Genomic DNA, 27,120 nt, shown 5'->3' with positions numbered 1-27,120 from the left:
AGGACACCTGAAGTAGACAGGTAAGCACAATCACCCAACAGAAGAGTATTCCTGAAGTAGACAGGCAAGCAAAATCACCCAGCAGAAGAGGGTTCCTGAAGTAGACAGGCAAGCACAATCACCCTGCAGAAGAGGGCTCCTGAAGTAGACAGGCAAGCACAATCACCTGGGAGAGGAGCGCTCCTGAAGTAGACAGGCAAGGACAATCACCCAGCAGAAGAGCACTCCTGAAGTAGACAGGCCAGCACAATCACCCAGCAGAAGAGGACTCCTGAAGTAGACAGGCAAGCACAATCACCCGGAAGAAGAGGGCTCCTGAAGTGGACACGCAAGCACAAACACACCGAAGAAGAGTACTCCTGAAGTAGAAAGGCAAGCACAAACACCCGGCGGAAGAACGCTCCTGAAGTAGCCAGGCAAGCACAATCACCTAGCAGACGAGCGCTTCTGAAGTAGACAGGCAAGTACATTCACGAGGTAGAAGAGGACTCCTGAAGTAGACAGGTAAGCACAATCACGCGGCAGAAATGGGCTCCTGAAATAGACAGGCAAGCACAATCACCCACAGAAGAGGACTCCTAAAGTAGAGAGGCAAGCACAATCACCCGGCAGAGGAGGACTCCTGAAGAAGACAGGCAAGCACAATCACCCAGCAGAAGAGGACTCTTGAAATAGACAGGCATGCACAATCACCCGCAGAAGAGGACTCCTAAAGTAGACAGGCAAGCACAATCACCCGGCAGAAGAGGGCTCCTGAAGTAGACAGGAGAGCACAATCACTCAGCAGAAGAGGACTCCTGAAGAAGACAGACAAGCACAATCACCCAGCATAACAGGGCCCCTGAAGTGAACAGGCAAAGAAAATCACCCGGCAGAAGAGGGCTCCTGAAGTAGACAGGCAAACACAATCACCCGGCAGAAGAGGGCTCCTGAAGTGGACAGGCAAGCACAAACACCCCGCAGAAGAGTACTCCTGAAGTAGAAAGGCAAGCACAAACACCCGGCATAAGATGGCTGTGGAAGTACACAGGCAAGTACTATCACCCAGCAGAAGAAGGCTCCTGAAGTAGACAGGCAAGCACAATCACCCGGCGGCAGAAGAGGGCTCCTGAAGTGGACAGGCAAGCACAAAAACCCAGCAGAAGAGTAGTCCTGAAGAAGGCAGGCAAGCATAATCACCGAGCAGAAGATGGCTCTGGAAGTAGACAGGCAAGTACTATCACCCAGCAGAAGAAGGCTCCTGAAGTAGACAGGCCAGCACAATCACCCAGCAGAAGAAGGCTCCTGAAGTAGACAGGCAAGCACAATCACGCGGCAGAAGAGAACTCCTGAAGTAGACAGGCAAGTACAATCACCCGGCAGAAGCGGACTCCGGAAGTAGACAGGCAAATACAATCACCCGGCAGAAGAGGGCTCCTGAAGTAGACAGGCGAGCACAATCAACCAGCAGAAGAGGGCTCCTGAAGTAGACTGGCGAGCACAATCATCCAGCAGAAGAGGGCTACTGAAGTAGACAGGCAAGCACAATCACCCAGCAGAAGAGGGCTCCTGAAGTAGACAGGCAAGCACAATCACCCGGCAGAAGAGCGCTCCTGAAGTAGACAGGCCAGCACAATCACCCGGCAGAAGAGGACTCCTGAAGTAGACAGGCAAGCCCAATTACTCGGCATAACAGGGCTCCGGAAGTGGAAAGGCAAGCAAAATCACCCGGCAGAAGAGGACTCCTGAAGTGGACAGGTAAGCCCAATCACCGGGCAGAAGAGGGCTCCAGAAGTATACAGGTGAGCACAATCACTCGGCAGAAGAGGGCTCTTGAAGTAGAAAGGCAAGCACATTCACCTGGCAGAAGGCGGCTCATGAAGTAGACAGGTAAGCACAAGCAACCAGCAGAAGAGGGCTCCTGAAGTAGACAGGCAAGCGCAATCACCCAGCAGATGAGGACCCCTGAAGTAGAAAGGCAAGCTAAATCACTCGCCAGAAGAGGACTCCTGAAGTAGACAGGCAAGCACAATCACCCGGCAGAAGAGGGCTCCTGAAGTGGACAGGCAAGCACAAACACAACCCAGATGAGTACTCCTGAAGTAGAAAGGCAAGCACAAACACCCGGCAGAATATGGCTCTGGAAGTAAACAGGCAAGTACTATCACCCAGCAGAAGAAGGCTCCTGAAGTAGACAGGCAAGCACAATCACCTGGTAGCAGAAGAGGGCTCCTGAAGTGGACAGGCAAGCACAAACACCCAGCAGAAGAGTAGTCTTGAAGTAGGCAGGCAAGCACAATCACCCAGCAGAAGATGGCTCTGGAAGTAGACAGGAAAGTACTATCACCCAGCAGAAGAAGGCTCCTGAAGTAGACAGGCTAGCACAATCACCCAGCAGAAGAAGGCTCCTGAAATAGACAGGCAAGCACAATCACCCAACAGAAGAAAGCTCCTGAAGTAGACAGGCAAGCACATTCACCAGGCAGAAGAGGACTCCTGAAGTAGACAGGCAAACACAGTGACCCGGCAGAAGAGGGCTCCTGAAGTACAGGTGGCCACATTCACCCGGCAGAAGAGGACTCCTGAAGTAGACAGGCAAGCACAATCACCCGGCAGAAGAGGGCTCATGAAGTAGACAGGCAAGCACAATCACCCAGCAGAAAAAGTCTCTTGAAGTAGACCGGCAAGCACAATCACCCAACAGAAGTGGACTCCTGAAGTAGACAGGCGAGCACAATGACCCAGCAGAAAAGGGCTACTGAAGTAGACAGGCAATCACAATCACCCAACAGAAGAGGACTCCTGAAGTAGACAGGCGAGCACAATGACCCAGCAGAAGAGGGCTACTGGAGTAGACAGGCAAGCACAATCACCCAGCAGAATAAGGCTCCTGAAGTAAAGTAGACAGGCAAGCACAATCACCCAGCAAAAGAAGGCTGTTGAAGTAGACAGGCAAGCACAATCACCCAACAGAAGAGGGCTCCTGAAGTAGACAGGCGAGCACAATGACCCAGCAGAGGAGGGCTACTGGAGTAGACAGGCAAGCACAATCACCCAGCAGAAGAAGGCTCTTGAAGTAGACCGGCAAGCACAATCACCCAACAGAAGAGGACTCCTGAAGTAGACAGGCGAGCACAATGACCCAGCAGAAGAGGGCTACTGAAGTAAACACGCAATCACAATCACCCAACAGAAGAGGACTCCTGAAGTAGACAGGCGAGCACAATGACCCAGCAGAAGAGGGCTACTGAAGTAGACAGGCAAGCACAATCACCCAGCAGAAGAAGGCTCCTGAAGTAAAGTAGACAGGCAAGCACAATCACCCAGCAAAAGAAGGCTGTTGAAGTAGACAGGCAAGCACAATCACCCAACAGAAGAGGGCTCCTGAAATCGACAGGCAAGCACAATGACCCAGCAGAAGAGGGCTACTGAAGTAGACAGGCAAGCACAATCACCCAGCAGAAGAAGGCTCCTGAAGTAGACAGGCCCGCACAATCACCCAGCAGAAGAAGGCTCCTGAAGTAGACAGGCAAGCACATTCACCCGGCAGAAGAGCGCTCCTGAAGTATACAGGCAAGCACAATCACCCAGCAGAAGATGGCTCCGGAAGTAGACAGGCAAGTATTATCACCCAGCAGAAGAAGGCTCCTGAAGTAGACAGGCAAGCACAATCACCCAGCAGAAGAAGGCTCCTGAAGTAGACAGGCAAGCACATTCACCCGGCAGAAGAGCGCTCTTGAAGTATACAGGCAAGCACAATCACCCAGCAGAAGAAGGCTCCTGAAGTAGACAGGCAAGCACAATCACCCAGCAGAAGATGACTCCGGAAGTAGACGGGAAAGTACTATCACCGAGCAGAAGAAGGCTCCTGAAGTAGACAGGCCAGCACAATCACCCAGCAGAAGAAGGCTCCTGAAGTAGACAGGCAAGCATAATCACCCGGCAGAAGATGGCTCCGGAAGTTGACAGGGAAGTACTATCACCCAGCAGAAGATGGCTCTAGAATTAGACAGGCAAGTACTATCACCCAGCAGAAGAAGGCTCCTGAAGTAGACAGTCAAGCACAATCACCCAGGAGAAGAAGGCTCCTGAAGTAGACAGGCAAGCACAATTACCCAGCAGAAAATGGCTGCGGAAGTAGATATGCAATTACTATCACCCAGCAGAAGAAGGCTCCTGAAGTAGACAGGCAAGCACAATCACCGGGCAGAAGAAGGCTCCTGAAGTAGACAGACCAGTAAAATCACCTGGCAGAAGAGAGGTCTTGAAGTGGAAATGCGATCACAAACACCCCGCAGAAGAGGACTCCTGAAATAGACGTGCAAGCACAAACACCCGGAGGAAGAGCGCTCCTGAAGTAGACAGGCAAGCACATTCACCAGGCAGAAGAGGACTCCTGAAGTAGACAGGCAAGCACAGTGACCTGGAAGAAGAGGGCTCCTGAAGTAAACAGGTGGCCAAACTCACCGGGCAGAAGAGGACTCCTGAAGTAGACAGGTAAGCACAACCACCCAGCAGAAGAGGGCTCCTGAAGTAGACAAGCAAGCACAATCACCAAGCAGAAGAGGACTCCTGACATAGGCAGGCAAACACAATCACCCACAGAAGAGGACTCCTAAAGTAGACAGGCAAGCACAATCAGCCGGGAGAGGAGGACTCCTGAAGTAAACAGGCAAGCACAATCACCTGGCAAAAGAGGGCTCCTGAAGTAGACAGGAGAGCACAAACACCCGGCACAAGAGGGCTCCTGAAGTGGACAGGCAAGCATAATCACCCCGCAGAAGAAGGATACTGAAGTAGAAAGGCAAGCACAATCACCTGACAGAAGAGCACTCCTAAAGTAGACAGGCAAGCACAATCACGCGGCAGAAGAGAACTCCTGAAGTAGACAGGCAAGTACAATCACCTGGCAGAAGCGGACTCCGGAAGTAGACAGGCAAATACAATCACCCGGCAGAAGAGGGCTCCTGAAGTAGACAGGCGAGCACAATCACCCAGCAGAAGAGGGCTCCTGAAGTAGACTGGCGAGCACAATCATCCAGCAGAAGAGGGCTACTGAAGTAGACAGGCAAGCACAATCACCCAGCAGAAGAGGGCTCCTGAAGTAGACAGGCAAGCACAATCACCCGGCAGAAGAGCGCTCCTGAAGTAGACAGGCCAGCACAATCACCCGGCAGAAGAGGACTCCTGAAGTAGACAGGCAACCCCAATTACTCGGCATAACAGGGCTCTGGAAGTGGAAAGGCAAGCAAAATCACCCGGCAGAAGAGGACTCCTGAAGTGGACAGGTAAGCCCAATCACCGGGCAGAAGAGGGCTCCAGAAGTATACAGGTGAGCACAATCACTCGGCAGAAGAGGGCTCTTGAAGTAGACAGGCAAGCACATTCACCTGGCAGAAGGCGGCTCCTGAAGTAGACAGGCAAGCACAAGCAACCAGCAGAAGAGGGCTCCTGAAGTAGACAGGCAAGCGCAATCACCCAGCAGATGAGGACCCCTGAAGTAGAAAGGCAAGCTAAATCACTCGCCAGAAGAGGACTCCTGAAGTAGACAGGCAAGCACAATCACCCGGCAGAAGAGGGCTCCTGAAGTGGACAGGCAAGCACAAACACAACCCAGAAGAGTACTCCTGAAGTAGAAAGGCAAGCACAAACACCCGGCAGAAGATGGCTCTGGAAGTAAACAGGCAAGTACTATCACCCAGCAGAAGAAGGCTCCTGAAGTAGACAGGCAAGCACAATCACCTGGTAGCAGAAGAGGGCTCCTGAAGTGGACAGGCAAGCACAAACACCCAGCAGAAGAGTAGTCTTGAAGTAGGCAGGCAAGCACAATCACCCAGCAGAAGATGGCTCTGGAAGTAGACAGGAAAGTACTATCACCCAGCAGAAGAAGGCTCCTGAAGTAGACAGGCTAGCACAATCACCCAGCAGAAGAAGGCTCCTGAAATAGACAGGCAAGCACAATCACCCAACAGAAGAAAGCTCCTGAAGTAGACAGGCAAGCACATTCACCAGGCAGAAGAGGACTCCTGAAGTAGACAGGCAAACACAGTGACCCGGCAGAAGAGGGCTCCTGAAGTACAGGTGGCCACATTCACCCGGCAGAAGAGGACTCCTGAAGTAGACATGTAAGCACAATCACCCAACAGAAGATTATTCCTGAAGTAGACAGGCAAGCAAAATCACCGAGCAGAAGAGGGTTCCTGAAGTAGACAGGCAAGCACAATCACCCTGCAGAAGAGGGCTCCTGAAGTAGACAGGCAAGCACAATCACCTGGGAGAGGAGCGCTCCTGAAGTAGACAGGCAAGGACAATCACCCGGCAGAAGAGCACTCCTGAAGTAGATAGGCCAGCACAATCACCCAGCACAAGAGGACTCCGGAAGTAGACAGGCAAGCACAATCACCCGGAAGAAGAGGGCTCCTGAAGTGGACAGGCAAGCACAAACACACCGAAGAAGAGTACTCCTGAAGTAGAAAGGCAAGCACAAACACCCGGCGGAAGAACGCTCCTGAAGTAGCCAGGCAAGCACAATCACCTAGCAGACGAGCGCTCCTGAAGTAGACAGGCAAGTACATTCACGAGGTAGAAGAGGACTCCTGAAGTAGACAGGTAAGCACAATCACGCGGCAGAAATGGGCTCCTGAAATAGACAGGCAAGCACAATCACCCACAGAAGAGGACTCCTAAAGTAGAGAGGCAAGCACAATCACCCGGCAGAGGAGGACTCCTGAAGAAGACAGGCAAGCACAATCACCCAGCAGAAGAGGACTCTTGAAATAGACAGGCATGCACAATCACCCGCAGAAGAGGACTCCTAAAGTAGACAGGCAAGCACAATCACCCGGCAGAGGAGGACTCCTGAAGTAGACAGGCAAGCACAATCACCCGGCAGAAGAGGGCTCCTGAAGTAGACAGGAGAGCACAATCACTCGGCAGAAGAGGACTCCTGAAGAAGACAGACAAGCACAATCACCCAGCATAACAGGGCCCCTGAAGTGAACAGGCAAAGAAAATCACCCGGCAGAAGAGGGCTCCTGAAGTAGACAGGCAAACACAATCACCCGGCAGAAGAGGGCTCCTGAAGTGGACAGGCAAGCACAAACAACCCGCAGAAGAGTACTCCTGAAGTAGAAAGGCAAGCACAAACACCCGGCATAAGATGGCTGTGGAAGTACACAGGCAAGTACTATCACCCAGCAGAAGAAGGCTCCTGAAGTAGACAGGCAAGCACAATCACCCGGCGGCAGAAGAGGGCTCCTGAAGTGGACAGGCAAGCACAAAAACCCAGCAGAAGAGAAGTCCTGAAGTAGACAGGCAAGCATAATCACCGAGCAGAAGATGGCTCTGGAAGTAGACAGGCAAGTACTATCACCCAGCAGAAGAAGGCTCCTGAAGTAGACAGGCCAGCACAATCACCCAGCAGAAGAAGGCTCCTGAAATAGACAGGCAAGCACAATCACCCTAGAGAAGAAGGCTCCTGAAGTAGACAGGCAAGCACATTCACCAGGCAGAAGAGGACTCCTGAAGTAGACAGGCAAGCACATTCACCAGGCAGAAGAGGACTCCTGAAGTAGACAGGCGAGCACAATGACCCAGCAGAGGAGGGCTACTGGAGTAGACAGGCAAGCACAATCACCCAGCAGAAGAAGGCTCTTGAAGTAGACCGGCAAGCACAATCACCCAACAGAAGAGGACTCCTGAAGTAGACAGGCGAGCACAATGACCCAGCAGAAGAGGGCTACTGAAGTAGACAGGCAAGCACAATCACCCGGCAGAAGAGGGCTCTGGAAGTAAACAGTTGGACACACTCCCCCGGCAGAAGAGGACTCCTGAAGTAGACAGGTAAGCACAATCACCCAGCAGAAATGGGCTCCTGAAATAGACAGGCAAGCACAATCACCCACAGAAGAGGACTCCTAAAGTCGAGAGGCAAGCACAATCACCCGGCAGAGGAGGACTCCTGAAGAAGACAGGCAAGCACAATCACCCAGCAGAAGAGGACTCTTGTAATAGACAGGCATGCACAATCACCCGCAGAAGATGACTCCTAAAGTAGACAGGCAAGCACAATCACCCGGCAGAAGAGGGCTCCTGAAGTAGACAGGAGAGCACAATCACTCGGCAGAAGAGGACTCCTGAAGAAGACAGACAAGCACAATCACCCAGCAGAACAGGGCCCCTGAAGTGGACAGGCAAAGAAAATCACCTGGCAGAAGAGGGCTCCTGAAGTAGACAGGCAAGCACAATCACCCAGCAGAAAAGGACTGCTGACATAGACAGGCAAGTACAATCACCCGGCAGAAGAGCGCTCCTGAAGTAGACAGCCCAGCACAATCACCCGGCAAAAGAGGGCTCCTGAAGTGGACAGGCGAGCACAAACACCCGGCAGAAGAGGACTCCTGAAGTAGACAGGCAAGCACAATCACCCGGCGGAAGAGGGCTCCTGAAATAGACAGGCGAGCACCGTTAGGGAGAATTCTCTGTAAGGCTAACTTCCCAAACCTAGTGAGTCCCCCAGCAGCTTTGCTGGATTTTTGGGGTTTATTTTTTTCTCTCCTGCTAAGAGTGATATTCTTTTGCTCCCACTCTTAGACATGATTTGAGGTGTTTCTTTAACTTTCCATGGGCCTCATTACGACCCTGGAGTTAAAGGTTTAACGGCGCCGTAAAAGGTGTCGGCGCCGTTAAACCCTTAACGCCTGATTACGAGGTCCCTTTGCGGGACCCGACCTTAATGGCTGGTTTTACCAGCTGTTAAAGTAGGGTGCCGCAAAGGGACCTTGGTGCTAAGTACGGTGCCGCAATTTGCGGCACCGTACTTAGCGCCTTCCCCATTCCCATTGAGCCCTTTGGGGCAAAAATGGGAATGGGGAAGGGCCCATGGTGAATGGGGAATTACCGCCCCGCCAACCTTGGAATGGGGCGGTAATTCCGCCATTCACCATGGCGGACCACGGCATGGACCATGGTGCTAATAGCACATTGGTTAACACCGGGGTCGTAATGAGGCCCCATGTGTTTTATGGGCTATGGGTTATTTTACTCCATAGGGTGTCATGTGTTTTTTTGTGATGTGGGTTACACAGCACTGTCCGTGCCGTAACCCAGGGGTGTCATAGCGACCCCCCAACATAGACTCCATACCCTGGGACTGACTACTGTCTCCCAGGGCATGTAAAGTCACCATTGGCTTTACTAGTCCCAAATTATGAACAGAAACCAGTACAAACCGTCATATTGTAGACGTACAGATCGGGGCAATTCGATTGCCCCGGGGTCTGTTGTTCGAGGGGGCACGTCTCCGTCCCCCCTGATCGAGTTTTGGCTGGTGGCAGTGGATACTACTTTTTATATTCAATCGCGAATATATCTCTATGGGATTTTCCGATTGTTCGAAGCTACCAACTTTAATTATTCAATTCTTATAGCCTCGAACATACCGCTGGTTTATTTATTTAATATTAATTCACTGGTTGGTATTTTTTGCCAGAACTCGATTCTAAAATGGCGTTTGTGTTCTCTTCTGTGACTCCAACCCAAGTCGAGCCCTTTGTTCCACCTTTTGGCGGGCTTCTCCACAGAAGCCTCCAAAAGTGGTGCCACTCTGTCTACGTATCACAGGGGGTGAGGGAGGGGGTTTAGACACCCTGGACTGAGTTACCTTGGTAACTCAAGTCGCACTCTTGTGTGATTGGCCCAAGTGGTGAGCCGGCGGCTCACCACTTAGCATGTTTGATTGACAGCTAGGCTGAGTGAATGGGGGTGTGCTGCATAAAAGCAGGGCTTTGGGGACTGGAACTTCAGAAGTCGCCACAGGACTTAAGAATCCGAGGAGGGAGAAGCTGAGCTGACCTGCAACAACGACACCACTGGTTGAGCCCTGCTGAACCGTCTCACCACTTTTCCCGATGACAGAGGAGATCTCCAGTCCGGAGAGTCTTCTTCCTTTGACTGGTGGGGATAACCAGTTTTGCCTTCTTTTCACCTTCCTGGAGCATCTCGTGGCCGCCTTGCCCATGCCAAGCACCCCTGCAACCGGAATACCACGGTTTACCACTACCGCGAAGAGAAGTGTAGTGCCTTTTAACCGGAGAACTCCGCGGCTGGTTTCTTCCCTGGCAGTGCAATGACCTTCATCATTCCTCCACGGCGAGACCTCTTCTTCCTCTGGACGAGACACCGACTTCCACCTGCTGCCAGGAACAACTGCCCCCACTGGAGCTTCCTTCACACTTAAGGTACTGTGTCCCGTCTGGCTTCCCTTGCGACAGATCGTTTGGAGTGACAGTAAAACCTTGACTTTCTAAACTGGGCTGGCCTGGGGAAACCTAGCTAACTTTTCCTGACTTTAATTTCATCCTTTTTGTGCGAATTATCTACAAAGACACTTTGGGCATAACCCCATGGTGAACCTGGACCCCTTCTGCTTGCTGTCTCCAAGAGTGGGCCTTGCAATTGACTTCCTGGCTCTCCAGAAGAACTCTGCCTATCCTGCCTTACTGTGGTTCTTTGAAAAAGTATTGAAACTTGTGTGCTTCTTTAACTCTGCCTTTTTCCCTCCCTTTCTTTACAACTTATTAGAGTGTCATCTTATGCTAAGCACTCACTTCTGACTGAAAATAAGTGGTGTTTCTCACTAAGACTTGTCTAATAAGTGAATAGGGTTGTACATATATGATAGTGACTGTGTGTTGAATTTACTTACCTTGTTTTTGCTAGTGTAAATCACAAGTGTGTTTTTAAATAAATAATGATATACTTTTACACCAAAGCTCTGGTCAGTGTTTGCTTGTGCTACTGTGTCTCTGTACCTATTGTGTATACTCTGCATGCTGCCTAACTCTTCTTGAGGGAAGTCTGACTGCTCAGCCACAGCTACCTAGTGAATCTGTGTGGTACAGACTGCTACCAAGTGGGTTTACTGCAAAACAACTGTAGTCTTAAAGCTCTTGCAGTGGTCCATAAGGGAACTGCACAGGTTTCTGCCTAACAAGCACAATCAACCTGAATAAGAGGGCTCCTGAACTAGACAGGCAAGGACAATCACCCGGCAGAAGAGGAGTATTGAAGTAGACAGGCAAACACAATCACCCGGCAGAAGAGGGATCCTGAAGTAGACAGGAAAGTACAATCACCCGGCAGAAGAAGGCTCTTGAAGTAGACAGGCAAGCACAATCACCTGGCAGATGAGGACTCCTGAAGTAGACAGGAAAGCACAATCACCCAGCAGAAGAGGGCTACTGAAGTAGAGAGGCGAGCACAATCACCCGGCAGAAGTGGGCTCCTGAAGTAGACAGGCAAATACAATCACTCGGCAGAAGAGGGCTCCTGAAGTGGACAGCCAAGCAAAATCACCCAGCAGAAGAGGGTTCCTGAAGTAGACAGGCAAGCACAATCACCCGGCAGAGGAGCACTCCTGAAGTAGACAGGCAAGCACAATCACCCGGCAGAAGAGCGCTCCTGAAGTAGACAGGCCAGCACAATCACCCAGCAGAAGAGGACTCCTGAAGTAGACAGGCAAGCACAATCACCCGGCAGAAGAGGGCTCCTGAAGCGGACAGGCAAGCACAAACACACCGAAGAAGAGTATTCCTGAAGTAGAAAGGCAAGCAAAAACACCCGGCGGAAGAGCGCTCCTGAAGTAGCCAGGCAAACACAATCACCCAGCAGATGAGCGCTCCTGAAGTAGACAGGCAAGTACATTCACGAGGCAGAAGAGGACTCCTGAATTAGATAGGCAAGCACAATCACCCGGCAGAAGAGGGCTCTGGAAGTAAACAGGTGGACACACTCCTCCGGCAGAAGAGGATTCCTGAAGTAGACAGGTAAGCACAATCACCCAGCAGAAATGGGCTCCTGAAATAGACAGGCAAGCACAATCACCCACAGAAGAGGACTCCTAAAGTAGAGAGGCAAGCACAATCACCCGGCAGAGGAGGACTCCTGAAGAAGACAGGCAAGCACAGTCACCCAGCAGAAGAGGACTCTTGAAATAGACAGGCATGCACAATCACCCGCAGAAGAGGACTCCTAAAGTAGACAGGCAAGCACAATCACCCGGCAGAAGAGGGCTCCTGAAGTAGACAGGAGAGCACAATCACTCAGCAGAAGAGGACTCCTGAAGAAGACAGACAAGCACAATCACCCAGCAGAACAGGGCCCCTGAAGTGGACAGGCAAAGAAAATCACCTGGCAGAAGAGGGCTCCTGAAGTAGACAGGCAAGCACAATCACCCGGCAGAAAAGGACTGCTGACATAGACAGGCAAGTACAATCACCCGGCAGAAGAGCGCTCCTGAAGTAGACAGCCCAGCACAATCACCCGGCAAAAGAGGGCTCCTGAAGTGGACAGGCGAGCACAAACACCCGGCAGAAGAGGACTCCTGAAGTAGACAGGCAAGCACAATTACTCCGCAGAACAGGACTCCTGAACTGGACAGTCAAACAAAATCACCCGGCAGAAGAAGGCTCCTGAAGTGGACAGGCAAGCACAATCACCCGGCGGAAGAGGGCTCCTGAAATAGACAGGCGAGCACTGTTAGGGAGAATTCTCTGTAAGGCTAACTTCCCAAACCTAGTGAGTCCCCCAGCAGCTTTGCTGGATTTTTGGGGTTTATTTTTTTCTCTCCTGCTAAGAGTGATATTCTTTTGCTCCCACTCTTAGACATGATTTGAGGTGTTTCTTTAACTTTCCATGGGCCTCATTACGACCCTGGAGTTAAAGGTTTAACGGCGCCGTAAAAGGTGTCGGCGCCGTTAAACCCTTAACGCCTGATTACGAGGTCCCTTTGCGGGACCCGACCTTAATGGCTGGTTTTACCAGCTGTTAAAGTAGGGTGCTGCAAAGGGACCTTGGTGCTAAGTACGGTGCCGCAATTTGCGCACCGTACTTAGCGCCTTCCCCATTCCCATTGAGCCCTTTGGGGCAAAAATGGGAATGGGGAAGGGCCCATGGTGAATGGGGAATTACCGCCCCGCCAACCTTGGAATGGGGCGGTAATTCCGCCATTCACCATGGCGGACCACGGCATGGACCATGGTGCTAATAGCACATTGGTTAACACCGGGGTCGTAATGAGGCCCCATGTGTTTTATGGGCTATGGGTTATTTTACTCCATAGGGTGTCATGTGTTTTTATGTGATGTGGGTTACACAGCACTCTCCGTGCCGTAACCCAGGGGTGTCATAGCGACCCCCCAACATAGACTCCATACCCTGGGACTGACTACTGTCTCCCAGGGCATGTAAAGTCACCATTGGCTTTACTAGTCCCAAATTATGAACAGAAACCAGTACAAACCGTCATATTGTGGACGTACAGATCGGGGCAATTCGATTGCCCCGGGGTCTGTTGTTCGAGGGGGCACGTCTCCGTCCCCCCTGATCGAGTTTTGGCTGGTGGCAGTGGATACTACTTTTTATATTCAACCGCGAATATATCTCTATGGGATTTTCCGATTGTTCGAAGCTACCAACTTTAATTATTTAATTCTTATAGCCTCGAACATACCGCTGGTTTATTTATTTAATATTAATTCACTGGTTGGTATTTTTTGCCAGAACTCGATTCTAAAATGGCGTTTGTGTTCTCTTCTGTGACTCCAACCCAAGTCGAGCCCTTTGTTCCACCTTTTGGCGGGCTTCTCCACAGAAGCCTCCAAAAGTGGTGCCACTCTGTCTAGGTATCACAGGGGGTGTGGGAGGGGGTTTAGACACCCTGGACTGAGTTACCTTGGTAACTCAAGTCGCACTCTTGTGTGATTGGCCCAAGTGGTGAGCCGGCGGCTCACCACTTAGCATGTTTGATTGACAGCTAGGCTGAGTGAATGGGGGTGTGCTGCATAAAAGCAGGGCTTTGGGGACTGGAACTTCAGAAGTCGCCACAGGACTTAAGAATCCAAGGAGGGAGAAGCTGAGCTGACCTGCAACAACGACACCACTGGTTGAGCCCTGCTGAACCGTCTCACCACTTTTCCCGATGACAGAGGAGATCTCCAGTCCGGAGAGTCTTCTTCCTTTGACTGGTGGGGATAACCAGTTTTGCCTTCTTTTCACCTTCCTGGAGCATCTCGTGGCCGCCTTGCCCATGCCAAGCACCCCTGCAACCGGAATACCATGGTTTACCACTACCGCAAAGAGAAGTGTAGTGCCTTTTAACCGGAGAACTCCGCGGCTGGTTTATTCCCTGGCAGTGCAATGACCTTCATCTTTCCTCCACGGCGAGACCGCTTCTTCCTCTGGACGAGACACCGACTTCCACCTGCTGCTAGGAACAACTGCCCCCACTGGAGCTTCCTTCACACTTAAGGTACTGTGTCCTGCCTGGCTTCCCTTGCGACAGATCGTTCGGAGTGACAGTAAAACCTTGACTTTCTAAACTGGGCTGGCCTGGGGAAACCTAGCTAACGTTTCCTGACTTTAATTTCATCCTTTTTGTGTGAACTATCTACAAAGACACTTTGGGCATAACCCCATGGTGAACCTGGACCCCTTCTGCTTGCTGTCTCCAAGAGTGGGCCTTGCAATTGACTTCCTTGCTCTCCAGAAGAACTCTGCCTATCCTGCCTTACTGTGGTTCTTTGAAAAAGTATTGAAACTTGTGTGCTTCTTTAACTCTGCCTTTTTCCCTCCCTTTCTTTACAACTTATTAGAGTGTCATCTTATGCTAAGCACTCACTTCTGACTGAAAATAAGTGGTGTTTCTCACTAAGACTTGTCTAATAAGTGAATAGGGTTGTACATATATGATAGTGACTGTGTGTTGAATTTACTTACCTTGTTTTTGCTAGTGTAAATCACAAGTGTGTTTTTAAATAAATAATGATATACTTTTACACCAAAGCTCTGGTCAGTGTTTGTTTGTGCTACTGTGTCTCTGTACCTATTGTGTATACTCTGCATACTGCCTAACTCTTCTTGAGGGAAGTCCGACTGCTCAGCCACAGCTACCTAGTGAATCTGTGTGGTACAGACTGCTACCAAGTGGGTTTACTGCAAAACAACTGTAGTCTTAAAGCTCTTGCAGTGGCCCCTAAGGGAACTGCACAGGTTTATGCCTAACAAGCACAATCAACCTGAATAAGAGGGCTCCTGAACTAGACAGGCAAGGACAATCACCCGGCAGAAGAGGAGTACTGAAGTAGACAGGCAAACACAATCACCCGGCAGAAGAGGGATCCTGAAGTAGACAGGAAAGTACAATCACCCGGCAGAAGAAGGCTCTTGAAGTAGACAGGCAAGCACAATCACCCGGCAGAAGAGCGCTCCTGAAGTAGACAGGCTAGCACAATCACCCGGCAGAAGAGGACTCCTGAAGTAGACAGGCAAGCCCAATTACTCGGCATAACAGGGCTCCGGAAGTGGAAAGGCAAGCAAAATCACCTGGCAGAAGAGGACTCCTGAAGTGGACAGGTAAGCCCAATCACCGGGCAGAAGAGGGCTCCAGAAGTATACAGGTGAGCACAATCACTCGGCAGAAGAGGGCTCTTGAAGTAGAAAGGCAAGCACATTCACCTGGCAGAAGGCGGCTCCTGAAGTAGACAGGCAAGCACAAGCAACCAGCAGAAGAGGGCTCCTGAAGTAGACAGGCAAGCGCAATCACCCAGCAGATGAGGACCCCTGAAGTAGAAAGGCAAGCTAAATCACTCGCCAGAAGAGGACTCCTGAAGTAGACAGGCAAGCACAATCACCCGGCAGAAGAGGGCTCCCGAAGTGGACAGGCAAGCACAAACACAACCCAGATGAGTACTCCTGAAGTAGAAAGGCAAGCACAAACACCCGGCAGAATATGGCTCTGGAAGTAAACAGGCAAGTACTATCACCCAGCATAAGAAGGCTCCTGAAGTAGACAGGCAAGCACAATCACCTGGTAGCAGAAGAGGGCTCCTGAAGTGGACAGGCAAGCACAAACACCCAGCAGAAGAGTAGTCTTGAAGTAGGCAGGCAAGCACAATCACCCAGCAGAAGATGGCTCTGGAAGTAGACAGGAAAGTACTATCACCCAGCAGAAGAAGGCTCCTGAAGTAGACAGGCTAGCACAATCACCCAGCAGAAGAAGGCTCCTGAAATAGACAGGCAAGCACAATCACCCAACAGAAGAAAGCTCCTGAAGTAGACAGGCAAGCACATTCACCAGGCAGAAGAGGACTCCTGAAGTAGACAGGCAAACACAGTGACCCGGCAGAAGAGGGCTCCTGAAGTACAGGTGGCCACATTCACCCGGCAGAAGAGGACTCCTGAAGTAGACAGGTAAGCACAATCACCCAACAGAAGAGTATTCCTGAAGTAGACAGGCAAGCAAAATCACCCAGCAGAAGAGGGCTCCTGAAGTAGACAGGCAAGCACAATCACCTGGGAGAGGAGCGCTCCTGAAGTAGACAGGCAAGGACAATCACCCGGCAGAAGAGCACTCCTGAAGTAGACAGGCCAGCACAATCACCCAGCAGAAGAGGACTCCTGAAATAGACAGGCAAGCACAATCACCCGGAAGAAGAGGGCTCCTGAAGTGGACAGGCAAGCACAAACACACCGAAGAAGAGTACTCCTGAAGTAGAAAGGCAAGCACAAACACCCGGCGGAAGAACGCTCCTGAAGTAGCCAGGCAAGCACAATCACCTAGCAGACGAGCGCTCCTGAAGTAGACAGGCAAGTACATTCACGAGGTAGAAGAGGACTCCTGAAGTAGACAGGTAAGCACAATCACGCGGCAGAAATGGGCTCCTGAAATAGACAGGCAAGCACAATCACCCACAGAAGAGGATTCCTAAAGTAGAGAGGCAAGCACAATCACCCGGCAGAGGAGGACTCCTGAAGAAGACAGGCAAGCACAATCACCCAGCAGAAGAGGACTCTTGAAATAGACAGGCATGCACAATCACCCGCAGAAGAGGACTCCTAAAGTAGACAGGCAAGCACAATCACCCGGCAGAGGAGGACTCCTGAAGTAGACAGGCAAGCACAATCACCCGGCAGAAGAGGGCTCCTGAAGTAGACAGGAGAGCACAATCACTCGGCAGAAGAGGACTCCTGAAGAAGACAAACAAGCACAATCACCCAGCATAACAGGGCCCCTGAAGTGAACAGGCAAAGAAAATCACCCGGCAGAAGAGGGCTCCTGAAGTAGACAGGCAAACACAATCACCCGGCAGAAGAGGGCTCCTGAAGTGGACAGGCAAGCACAAACACCCCGCAGAAGAGTACTCCTGAAGTAGAAAGGCAAGCACAAACACCTGGCATAAGATGGCTGTGGAAGTACACAGGCAAGTACTATCACCCAGCAGAAGAAGGCTCCTGAAGTAGACAGGCAAGCACAATCACCCGGCGGCAGAAGAGGGCTCCTGAAGTGGACAGGCAAGCACAAAAACCCAGCAGAAGAGTAGTCCTGAAGTAGGCAGGCAAGCATAATCACCGAGCAGAAGATGGCTCTGGAAGTAGACAGGCAAGTACTATCACCCAGCAGAAGAAGGCCCCTGAAGTAGACAGGCCAGCACAATCACCCAGCAGAAGAAGGCTCCTGAAATAGAAAGGCAAGCACAATCACCCTAGAGAAGAAGGCTCCTGAAATAGACAGGCAAGCACAATCACCCTAGAGAAGAAGGCTCCTGAAATAGACAGGCAAGCTCAATCACCCGCAGAAGAGGACTCCGAAAGTAGAGAGACAAGCACAATCACCCGGCACAGGAGGACTCCTGAAGTAGACAGGCAAGCACAATCACCCGGCAGAAGAGGGCTCCTGAAGTAGACAGGACAGCACAAACACCCGGCAGAAGAGGACTCCCGAAGTAGACAGGCGAGCACAATGACCTGGCAGAAGAGGGCTCCTGAAGTGGACAGGCAAGAACAATCACTACGCAGAAGAAGGATACTGAAGTAGACAGGCAAGCACGATCACCTGACAGAAGAGCACTCCTAAAGTAGACAGGCAAGCACAATCACCCGGCAGAAGAGGACTCCTGAAGTAGACAGGCAAACACAACCGCTCAGCAGAAGCGAGCTCCGGAAGTAGACAGGCAAATACAATCACCCAGCAGAAGAGGGCTCCTGAAGTAGACAGGCGAGCACAATCACCTGGCAGATGAGGACTCCTGAAGTAGACAGGAAAGCACAATCACCCAGCAGAAGAGGGCTACTGAAGTAGAGAGGAGAGCACAATCACCCGGCAGAAGTGGGCTCCGGAAGTAGACAGGCAAATACAATCACCCGGCAGAAGAGGGCTCCTGAAGTGGACAGCCAAGCAAAATCACCCAGCAGAAGAGGGTTCCTGAAGTAGACAGGCAAGCACAATCACCCGGCAGAGGAGCGCTCCTGAAGTAGACAGGCAAGCACAATCACCCAGCAGAAGAGGACTCCTGAAGTAGAAAGGCAAGCACAATCACCTGGCAGAAGAGGGCTCCTGAAGCGGACAGGCAAGCACAAACACACCGAAGAGGAGTACTCCTGAAGTAGAAAGGCAAGCAAAAACACCCGGCGGAAGAGCGCTCCTGAAGTAGCCAGGCAAACACAATCACCCAGCAGATGAGCGCTCCTGAAGTAGACAGGCAAGTACATTCACGAGGCAGAAGAGGACTCCTGAATTAGACAGGCAAGCACAATCACCCGGCAGAAGAGGGCTCTGGAAGTAAACAGTTGGACACACTCCCCCGGCAGAAGAGGACTCCTGAAGTAGACAGGTAAGCACAATCACCCAGCAGAAATGGGCTCCTGAAATAGACAGGCAAGCACAATCACCCACAGAAGAGGACTCCTAAAGTAGAGAGGCAAGCACAATCACCCGGCAGAGGAGGACTCCTGAAGAAGACAGGCAAGCACAATCACCCAGCAGAAGAGGACTCTTGAAATAGACAGGCATGCACAATCACCCGCAGAAGAGGACTCCTAAAGTAGACAGGCAAGCACAATCACCCGGCAGAAGAGGGCTCCTGAAGTAGACAGGAGAGCACAATCACTCGGCAGAAGAGGACTCCTGAAGAAGACAGACAAGCACAATCACCCAGCAGAACAGGGCCCCTGAAGTGGACAGGCAAAGAAAATCACCTGGCAGAAGAGGGCTCCTGAAGTAGACAGGCAAGCACAATCACCCGGCAGAAAAGGACTGCTGACATAGACAGGCAAATACAATCACCCGGCAGAAGAGCGCTCCTGAAGTAGACAGCCCAGCACAATCACCCTGCAAAAGAGGGCTCCTGAAGTGGACAGGCGAGCACAAACACCCGGCAGAAGAGGACTCCTGAAGTAGACATGCAAGCACAATTACTCCGCAGAACAGGACTCCTGAACTGGACAGTCAAACAAAATCACCCGGCAGAAGAAGGCTCCTGAAGTGGACAGGCAAGCACAATCACCCGGCGGAAGAGGGCTCCTGAAATAGACAGGCGAGCACTGTTAGGGAGAATTCTCTGTAAGGCTAACTTCCCAAACCTAGTGAGTCCCCCAGCAGCTTTGCTGGATTTTTGGGGTTTATTTTTTTCTCTCCTGCTAAGAGTGATATTCTTTTGCTCCCACTCTTAGACATGATTTGAGGTGTTTCTTTAACTTTCCATGGGCCTCATTACGACCCTGGAGTTAAAGGTTTAACGGCGCCGTAAAAGGTGTCGGCGCCGTTAAACCCTTAACGCCTGATTACGAGGTCCCTTTGCGGGACCCGACCTTAATGGCTGGTTTTACCAGCTGTTAAAGTAGGGTGCCGCAAAGGGACCTTGGTGCTAAGTACGGTGCCGCAATTTGCGCACCGTACTTAGCGCCTTCCCCATTCCCATTGAGCCCTTTGGGGCAAAAATGGGAATGGGGAAGGGCCCATGGTGAATGGGGAATTACCGCCCCGCCAACCTTGGAATGGGGCGGTAATTCCGCCATTCACCATGGCGGACCACGGCATGGACCATGGTGCTAATAGCACATTGGTTAACACCGGGGTCGTAATGAGGCCCCATGTGTTTTATGGGCTATGGGTTATTTTACTCCATAGGGTGTCATGTGTTTTTTTGTGATGTGGGTTACACAGCACTCTCCGTGCCGTAACCCAGGGGTGTCATAGCGACCCCCCAACATAGACTCCATACCCTGGGACTGACTACTGTCTCCCAGGGCATGTAAAGTCACCATTGGCTTTACTAGTCCCAAATTATGAACAGAAACCAGTACAAACCGTCATATTGTGGACGTACAGATCGGGGCAATTCGATTGCCCCGGGGTCTGTTGTTCGAGGGGGCACGTCTCCGTCCCCCCTGATCGAGTTTTGGCTGGTGGCAGTGGATACTACTTTTTATATTCAACCGCGAATATATCTCTATGGGATTTTCCGATTGTTCGAAGCTACCAACTTTAATTATTTAATTCTTATAGCCTCGAACATACCGCTGGTTTATTTATTTAATATTAATTCACTGGTTGGTATTTTTTGCCAGAACTCGATTCTAAAATGGCGTTTGTGTTCTCTTCTGTGACTCCAACCCAAGTCGAGCCCTTTGTTCCACCTTTTGGCGGGCTTCTCCACAGAAGCCTCCAAAAGTGGTGCCACTCTGTCTAGGTATCACAGGGGGTGTGGGAGGGGGTTTAGACACCCTGGACTGAGTTACCTTGGTAACTCAAGTCGCACTCTTGTGTGATTGGCCCAAGTGGTGAGCCGGCGGCTCACCACTTAGCATGTTTGATTGACAGCTAGGCTGAGTGAATGGGGGTGTGCTGCATAAAAGCAGGGCTTTGGGGACTGGAACTTCAGAAGTCGCAACAGGACTTAAGAATCCGAGGAGGGAGAAGCTGAGCTGACCTGCAACAACGACACCACTGGTTGAGCCCTGCTGAACCGTCTCACCACTTTTCCCGACGACAGAGGAGATCTCCAGTCCGGAGAGTCTTCTTCCTTTGACTGGTGGGGATAACCAGTTTTGCCTTCTTTTCACCTTCCTGGAGCATCTCGTGGCAGCCTTGCCCATGCCAAGCACCCCTGCAACCGGAATACCACGGTTTACCACTACCGCGAAGAGAAGTGTAGTGCCTTTTAACCGGAGAACTCCGCAGCTGGTTTCTTCCCTGGCAGTGCAATGACCTTCATCATTCCTCCACGGCGAGACCTCTTCTTCCTCTGGACGAGACACCGACTTCCACCTGTTGCCAGGAACAACTGCCCCCACTGGAGCTTCCTTCACACTTAAGGTACTGTGTCCCGCCTGGCTTCCCTTGCGACAGATCGTTTGGAGTGACAGTAAAACCTTGACTTTCTAAACTGGGCTGGCCTGGGGAAACCTAGCTAACGTTTCCTGACTTTAATTTCATCCTTTTTGTGCGAACTATCTACAAAGACACTTTGGGCATAACCCCATGGTGAACCTGGACCCCTTCTGCTTGCTGTCTCCAAGAGTGGGCCTTGCAATTGACTTCCTTGCTCTCCAGAAGAACTCTGCCTATCCTGCCTTACTGTGGTTCTTTGAAAAAGTATTGAAACTTGTGTGCTTCTTTAACTCTGCCTTTTTCCCTCCCTTTCTTTACAACTTATTAGAGTGTCATCTTATGCTAAGCACTCACTTCTGACTGAAAATAAGTGGTGTTTCTCACTAAGACTTGTCTAATAAGTGAATAGGGTTGTACATATATGATAGTGACTGTGTGTTGAATTTACTTACCTTGTTTTTGCTAGTGTAAATCACAAGTGTGTTTTTAAATAAATAATGATATACTTTTACACCAAAGCTCTGGTCAGTGTTTGTTTGTGCTACTGTGTCTCTGTACCTATTGTGTATACTCTGCATACTGCCTAACTCTTCTTGAGGGAAGTCTGACTGCTCAGCCACAGCTACCTAGTGAATCTGTGTGGTACAGACTGCTACCAAGTGGGTTTACTGCAAAACAACTGTAGGCTTAAAGCTCTTGCAGTGGTCCCTAAGGGAACTGCACAGGTTTCTGCCTAACAAGCACAATCAACCTGAATAAGAGGGCTCCTGAACTAGACAGGCAAGGACAATCACCCGGCAGAAGAGGAGTACTGAAGTAGACAGGCAAACACAATCACCCGGCAGAAGAGTGATCCTGAAGTAGACATGAAAGTACAATCACCCGGCAGAAGAAGGCTCTTGAAGTAGACAGGCAAGCACAATCACCTGGCAGATGAGGACTCCTGAAGTAGACAGGAAAGCACAATCACCCAGCAGAAGAGGGCTACTGAAGTAGAGAGGCGAGCACAATCACCCGGCAGAGGTGGGCTCCGGAAGTAGACAGGCAAATACAATCACCCGGCAGAAGAGGGCTCCTGAAGTGGACAGCCAAGCAAAATCACCCAGCAGAAGAGGGTTCCTGAAGTAGACAGGGAAGCACAATCACCCGGCAGAGGAGCGCTCCTGAAGTAGACAGGCAAGCACAATCACCCGGCAGAAGAGCGCTCCTGAAGTAGACAGGCCAGCACAATCACCCAGCAGAAGAGGACTCCTGAAGTAGACAGGCAAGCACAATCACCCGGCAGAAGAGGGCTCCTGAAGCGGACAGGCAAGCACAAACACACCGAAGAAGAGTATTCCTGAAGTAGAAAGGCAAGCAAAAACACCCGGCGGAAGAGCGCTCCTGAAGTAGCCAGGCAAACACAATCACCCAGCAGATGAACGCTCCTGAAGTAGACAGGCAAGTACATTCACGAGGCAGAAGAGGGCTCTGGAAGTAAACAAGTGGACACACTCCCCCGGCAGAAGAGGATTCCTGAAGTAGACAGGTAAGCACAATCACCCAGCAGAAATGGGCTCCTGAAATAGACAGGCAAGCACAATCACCCACAGAAGAGGACTCCTAAAGTAGAGAGGCAAGCACAATCACTCGGCAGAGGAGGACTCCTGAAGAAGACAGGCAAGCACAATCACCCAGCAGAAGAGGACTCTTGAAATAGACAGGCATGCACAATCACCCACAGAAGAGGACTCCTAAAGTAGACAGGCAAGCACAATCACCCAGCAGAAGAGGGCTCCTGAAGTAGACAGGAGAGCACAATCACTCGGCAGAACAGGGCCCCTGAAGTGGACAGGCAAAGAAAATCACCTGGCAGAAGAGGGCTCCTGAAGTAGACAGGCAAGTACAATCACCCGGCAGAAGAGCGCTCCTGAAGTAGACAGCCCAGCACAATCACCCGGCAAAAGAGGGCTCCTGAAGTGGACAGGCGAGCACAAACACCCGGCAGAAGAGGACTCCTGAAGTAGACAGGCAAGCACAATTACTCCGCAGAACAGGACTCCTGAACTGGACAGTCAAACAAAATCACCCGTCAGAAGAAGGCTCCTGAAGTGGACAGGCAAGCACAATCACTCGGCGGAAGAGGGCTCCTGAAATAGACAGGCGAGCACTGTTAGTGAGAATTCTCTGTAAGGCTAACTTCCCAAACCTAGTGAGTCCCCCAGCAGCTTTGCTGGATTTTTGGGGTTTATTTTTTTCTCTCCTGCTAAGAGTGATATTCTTTTGCTCCCACTCTTAGACATGATTTGAGGTGTTTCTTTAACTTTCCATGGGCCTCATTACGACCCTGGAGTTAAAGGTTTAACGGCGCCGTAAAAGGTGTCGGCGCCGTTAAACCCTTAACGCCTGATTACGAGGTCCCTTTGCGGGACCCAACCTTAATGGCTGGTTTTACCAGCTGTTAAAGTAGGGTGCCGCAAAGGGACCTTGGTGCTAAGTACGGTGCCGCAATTTGCGGCACCGTACTTAGCGCCTTCCCCATTCCCATTGAGCCCTTTGGGGCAAAAATGGGAATGGGGAAGGGCCCATGGTGAATGGGGAATTACCGCCCCGCCAACCTTGGAATGGGGCGGTAATTCCGCCATTCACCATGGCGGACCACGGCATGGACCATGGTGCTAATAGCACATTGGTTAACACCGGGGTCGTAATGAGGCCCCATGTGTTTTATGGGCTATGGGTTATTTTACTCCATAGGGTGTCATGTGTTTTTTTGTGATGTGGGTTACACAGCACTCTCCGTGCCGTAACCCAGGGGTGTCATAGCGACCCCCCAACATAGACTCCATACCCTGGGACTGACTACTGTCTCCCAGGGCATGTAAAGTCACCATTGGCTTTACTAGTCCCAAATTATGAACAGAAACCAGTACAAACCGTCATATTGTGGACGTACAGATCGGGGCAATTCGATTGCCCCGGGGTCTGTTGTTCGAGGGGGCACGTCTCCGTCCCCCCTGATCGAGTTTTGGCTGGTGGCAGTGGATACTACTTTTTATATTCAACCGCGAATATATCTCTATGGGATTTTCCGATTGTTCGTAGCTACCAACTTTAATTATTTAATTCTTATAGCCTCGAACATATCGCTGGTTTATTTATTTAATATTAATTCACTGGTTGGTATTTTTTGCCAGAACTCGATTCTAAAATGGCGTTTGTGTTCTCTTCTGTGACTCCAACCCAAGTTGAGCCCTTTGTTCCACCTTTTGGCGGGCTTCTCCACAGAAGCCTCCAAAAGTGGTGCCACTCTGTCTAGGTATCACAGGGGGTGTCGGAGGGGGTTTAGACACCCTGGACTGAGTTACATTGGTAACTCAAGTCGCACTCTTGTGTGATTGGCCCAAGTGGTGAGCCGGCGGCTCACCACTTAGCATGTTTGATTGACAGCTAGGCTGAGTGAATGGGGGTGTGCTGCATAAAAGCAGGGCTTTGGGGACTGGAACTTCAGAAGTCGCCACAGGACTTAAGAATCCGAGGAGGGAGAAGCTGAGCTGACCTGCAACAACGACACCACTGGTTGAGCCCTGCTGAACCGTCTCACCACTTTTCCCGACGACAGAGGAGATCTCCAGTCCGGAGAGTCTTCTTCCTTTGACTGGTGGGGATAACCAGTTTTGCCTTCTTTTCACCTTCCTGGAGCATCTCGTGGCCGCCTTACCCATGCCAAGCACCCCTGCAACCGGAATACCACGGTTTACCTCTACCGCGAAGAGAAGTGTAGTGCCTTTTAACCGGAGAACTCCTCGGCTGGTTTCTTCCCTGGCAGTGCAATGACCTTCATCTTTCCTCCACGGCGAGACCGCTTCTTCCTCTGGACGAGACACCGACTTCCACCTGCTGCCAGGAACAACTGCCCCCACTGGAGCTTCCTTCACACTTAAGGTACTGTGTCCCGCCTAGCTTCCCTTGCGACAGATCGTTTGGAGTGACAGTAAAACCTTGACTTTCTAAACTGGGCTGGCCTGGGGAAACCTAGCTAATGTTTCCTGACTAATTTCATCCTTTTTGTGTGAACTATCTACAAAGACACTTTGGGCATAACCCCATGGTGAACCTGGACCCCTTCTGCTTGCTGTCTCCAAGAGTGGGCCTTGCAATTGACTTCCTTGCTCTCCAGAAGAACTCTGCCTATCCTGCCTTACTGTGGTTCTTTGAAAAAGTATTGAAACTTGTGTGCTTCTTTAACTCTGCCTTTTTCCCTCCCTTTCTTTACAACTTATTAGAGTGTCATCCTATGCTAAGCACTCACTTCTGACTGAAAATAAGTGGTGTTTCTCACTAAAACTTGTCTAATAAGTGAATAGGGTTGTACATATATGATAGTGACTGTGTGTTGAATTTACTTACCTTGTTTTTGCTAGTGTAAATCACAAGTGTGTTTTTAAATAAATAATGATATACTTTTACACCAAAGCTCTGGTCAGTGTTTGTTTGTGCTACTGTGTCTCTGTGCCTATTGTGTATACTCTGCATACTGCCTAACTCTTCTTGAGGGAAGTCTGACTGCTCAGCCACAGCTACCTAGTGAATCTGTGTGGTACAGACTGCTACCAAGTGGGTTTACTGCAAAACAACTGTAGTCTTAAAGCTCTTGCAGTGGTCCCTAAGGGAACTGCACAGGTTTCTGCCTAACAAGCACAATCAACCTGAATAAGAGGGCTCCCGAACTAGACAGGCAAGGACAATCACCCGGCAGAAGAGGAGTACTGAAGTAGACAGGCAAACACAATCACCCGGCAAAAGAGGGATCCTGAAGTAGACAGGAAAGTACAATCACTCGGCAGAAGAAGGCTCTTGAAGTAGACAGGCAAGCACAATCACCCGACAGAAGAGCGCTCCTGAAGTAGACGGGCAAGCACAATCACACGGCAGAAGAAGGCTCCTGAAATAGACAAGCCAGCACAATCACGCAGCAGAAGAGGGCTCCTGAAGTAGACTGGCAAGCACAATCACCCGGCAGAAGAAGGCTCCTGAAGTAGACCGGCCAGCAGAATCACCCGGCAGAAGAGATCTCCTGAAGTGGACATGCAAGCACAAACACCCAGCGGAAGGCCGCTCCTGAAGTAGGCAGGCAAGCACAATCACCCAGCAGAAGAGGGATACTGAAGTAGACAGGCAAGCACAATCACCTGGCAGAAGAGCACTCCTGAAGTAGACAGGCAAGAACCATCACCTGGCAGAAGAGCACTCCTGAAATAGACAGGCAAGCACAATCAACCATTAGAAGAAGGCTCCTGAAGTAGACAGGCCAGCACAATCACCCGGCAGAAGAGCGCTCCTGAAGTGGACATGCAAGCACAAACACCCGGAGGAAGAGCGCTCCTGAAGTAGCCAGGCAAGCACAATCACCCAGCAGAAGAGGGCTCCTGAAGTAGACAGGCAAGTACAATCACCCGGCATAATAGGGCTCCTGAAGTAGAGAGGCAAGTACAATTACCCTTCAGAAGAAGGCTCCTGAAGTAGACAGGCAAGCACAATCACCCAGCAGAAGAGGACTCCTGAAGTAGAAAGGCAAGCTAAATCACCCTGCAGAAGAGGACTCCTGAAGTAGAAAGGCAAGCTCAATCACCCGGCAGAAGAGGACTCCTGAAGTATACAGGTGAGCACAATCACCCGGCAGAAGAGGACTCCTGAAGTATACAGGCGAGCACAATCACCCGGCAGAAGAGGGCTCCTGAAGTAGACAGGCAAGTACAATCACCCGGCAGAAGAAGGCTCCTGAAGTAGACAGTCAAGCACATTCACCCAGCAGAAGAGGACTCCTGAAGTACAAAGACAAGCTAAATCACCCAGCAGAAGAGGACTCCTGAAGTAGAAAGGCAAGCTCAATCACCTGGCAGAAGAGGACTCCTGAAGTAGATAGGCAAGCACAATCACCTGGCAGAAGAGGGCTCCTGAAGTAGACAGGCAAGTACAATCACCCAGCAGAAGAG

The 27,120-nt window shown here is 50.9% G+C and overlaps 1 protein-coding gene across 2 annotated transcripts in view; it reads right to left on the bottom strand.

Moving 5' to 3' along the window:
* The window catches only part of LOC138580069 (vitelline membrane outer layer protein 1 homolog), a 246,364-nt gene that overhangs the window by 125,514 nt on the left and 93,730 nt on the right, over nucleotides 1-27,120 (bottom strand). The gene's annotated exons all lie outside the window — the stretch shown is intronic.

The sequence above is a fragment of the Ambystoma mexicanum genome, chromosome 3p (genome assembly GCF_040938575.1).
Source record: "Ambystoma mexicanum isolate Mex_15411 chromosome 3p, UKY_AmexF1_1, whole genome shotgun sequence".
In the NCBI taxonomy this organism is placed as follows: domain Eukaryota; kingdom Metazoa; phylum Chordata; class Amphibia; order Caudata; family Ambystomatidae; genus Ambystoma; species Ambystoma mexicanum.
This window is presented reverse-complemented; position numbering and strand designations above follow the sequence as displayed.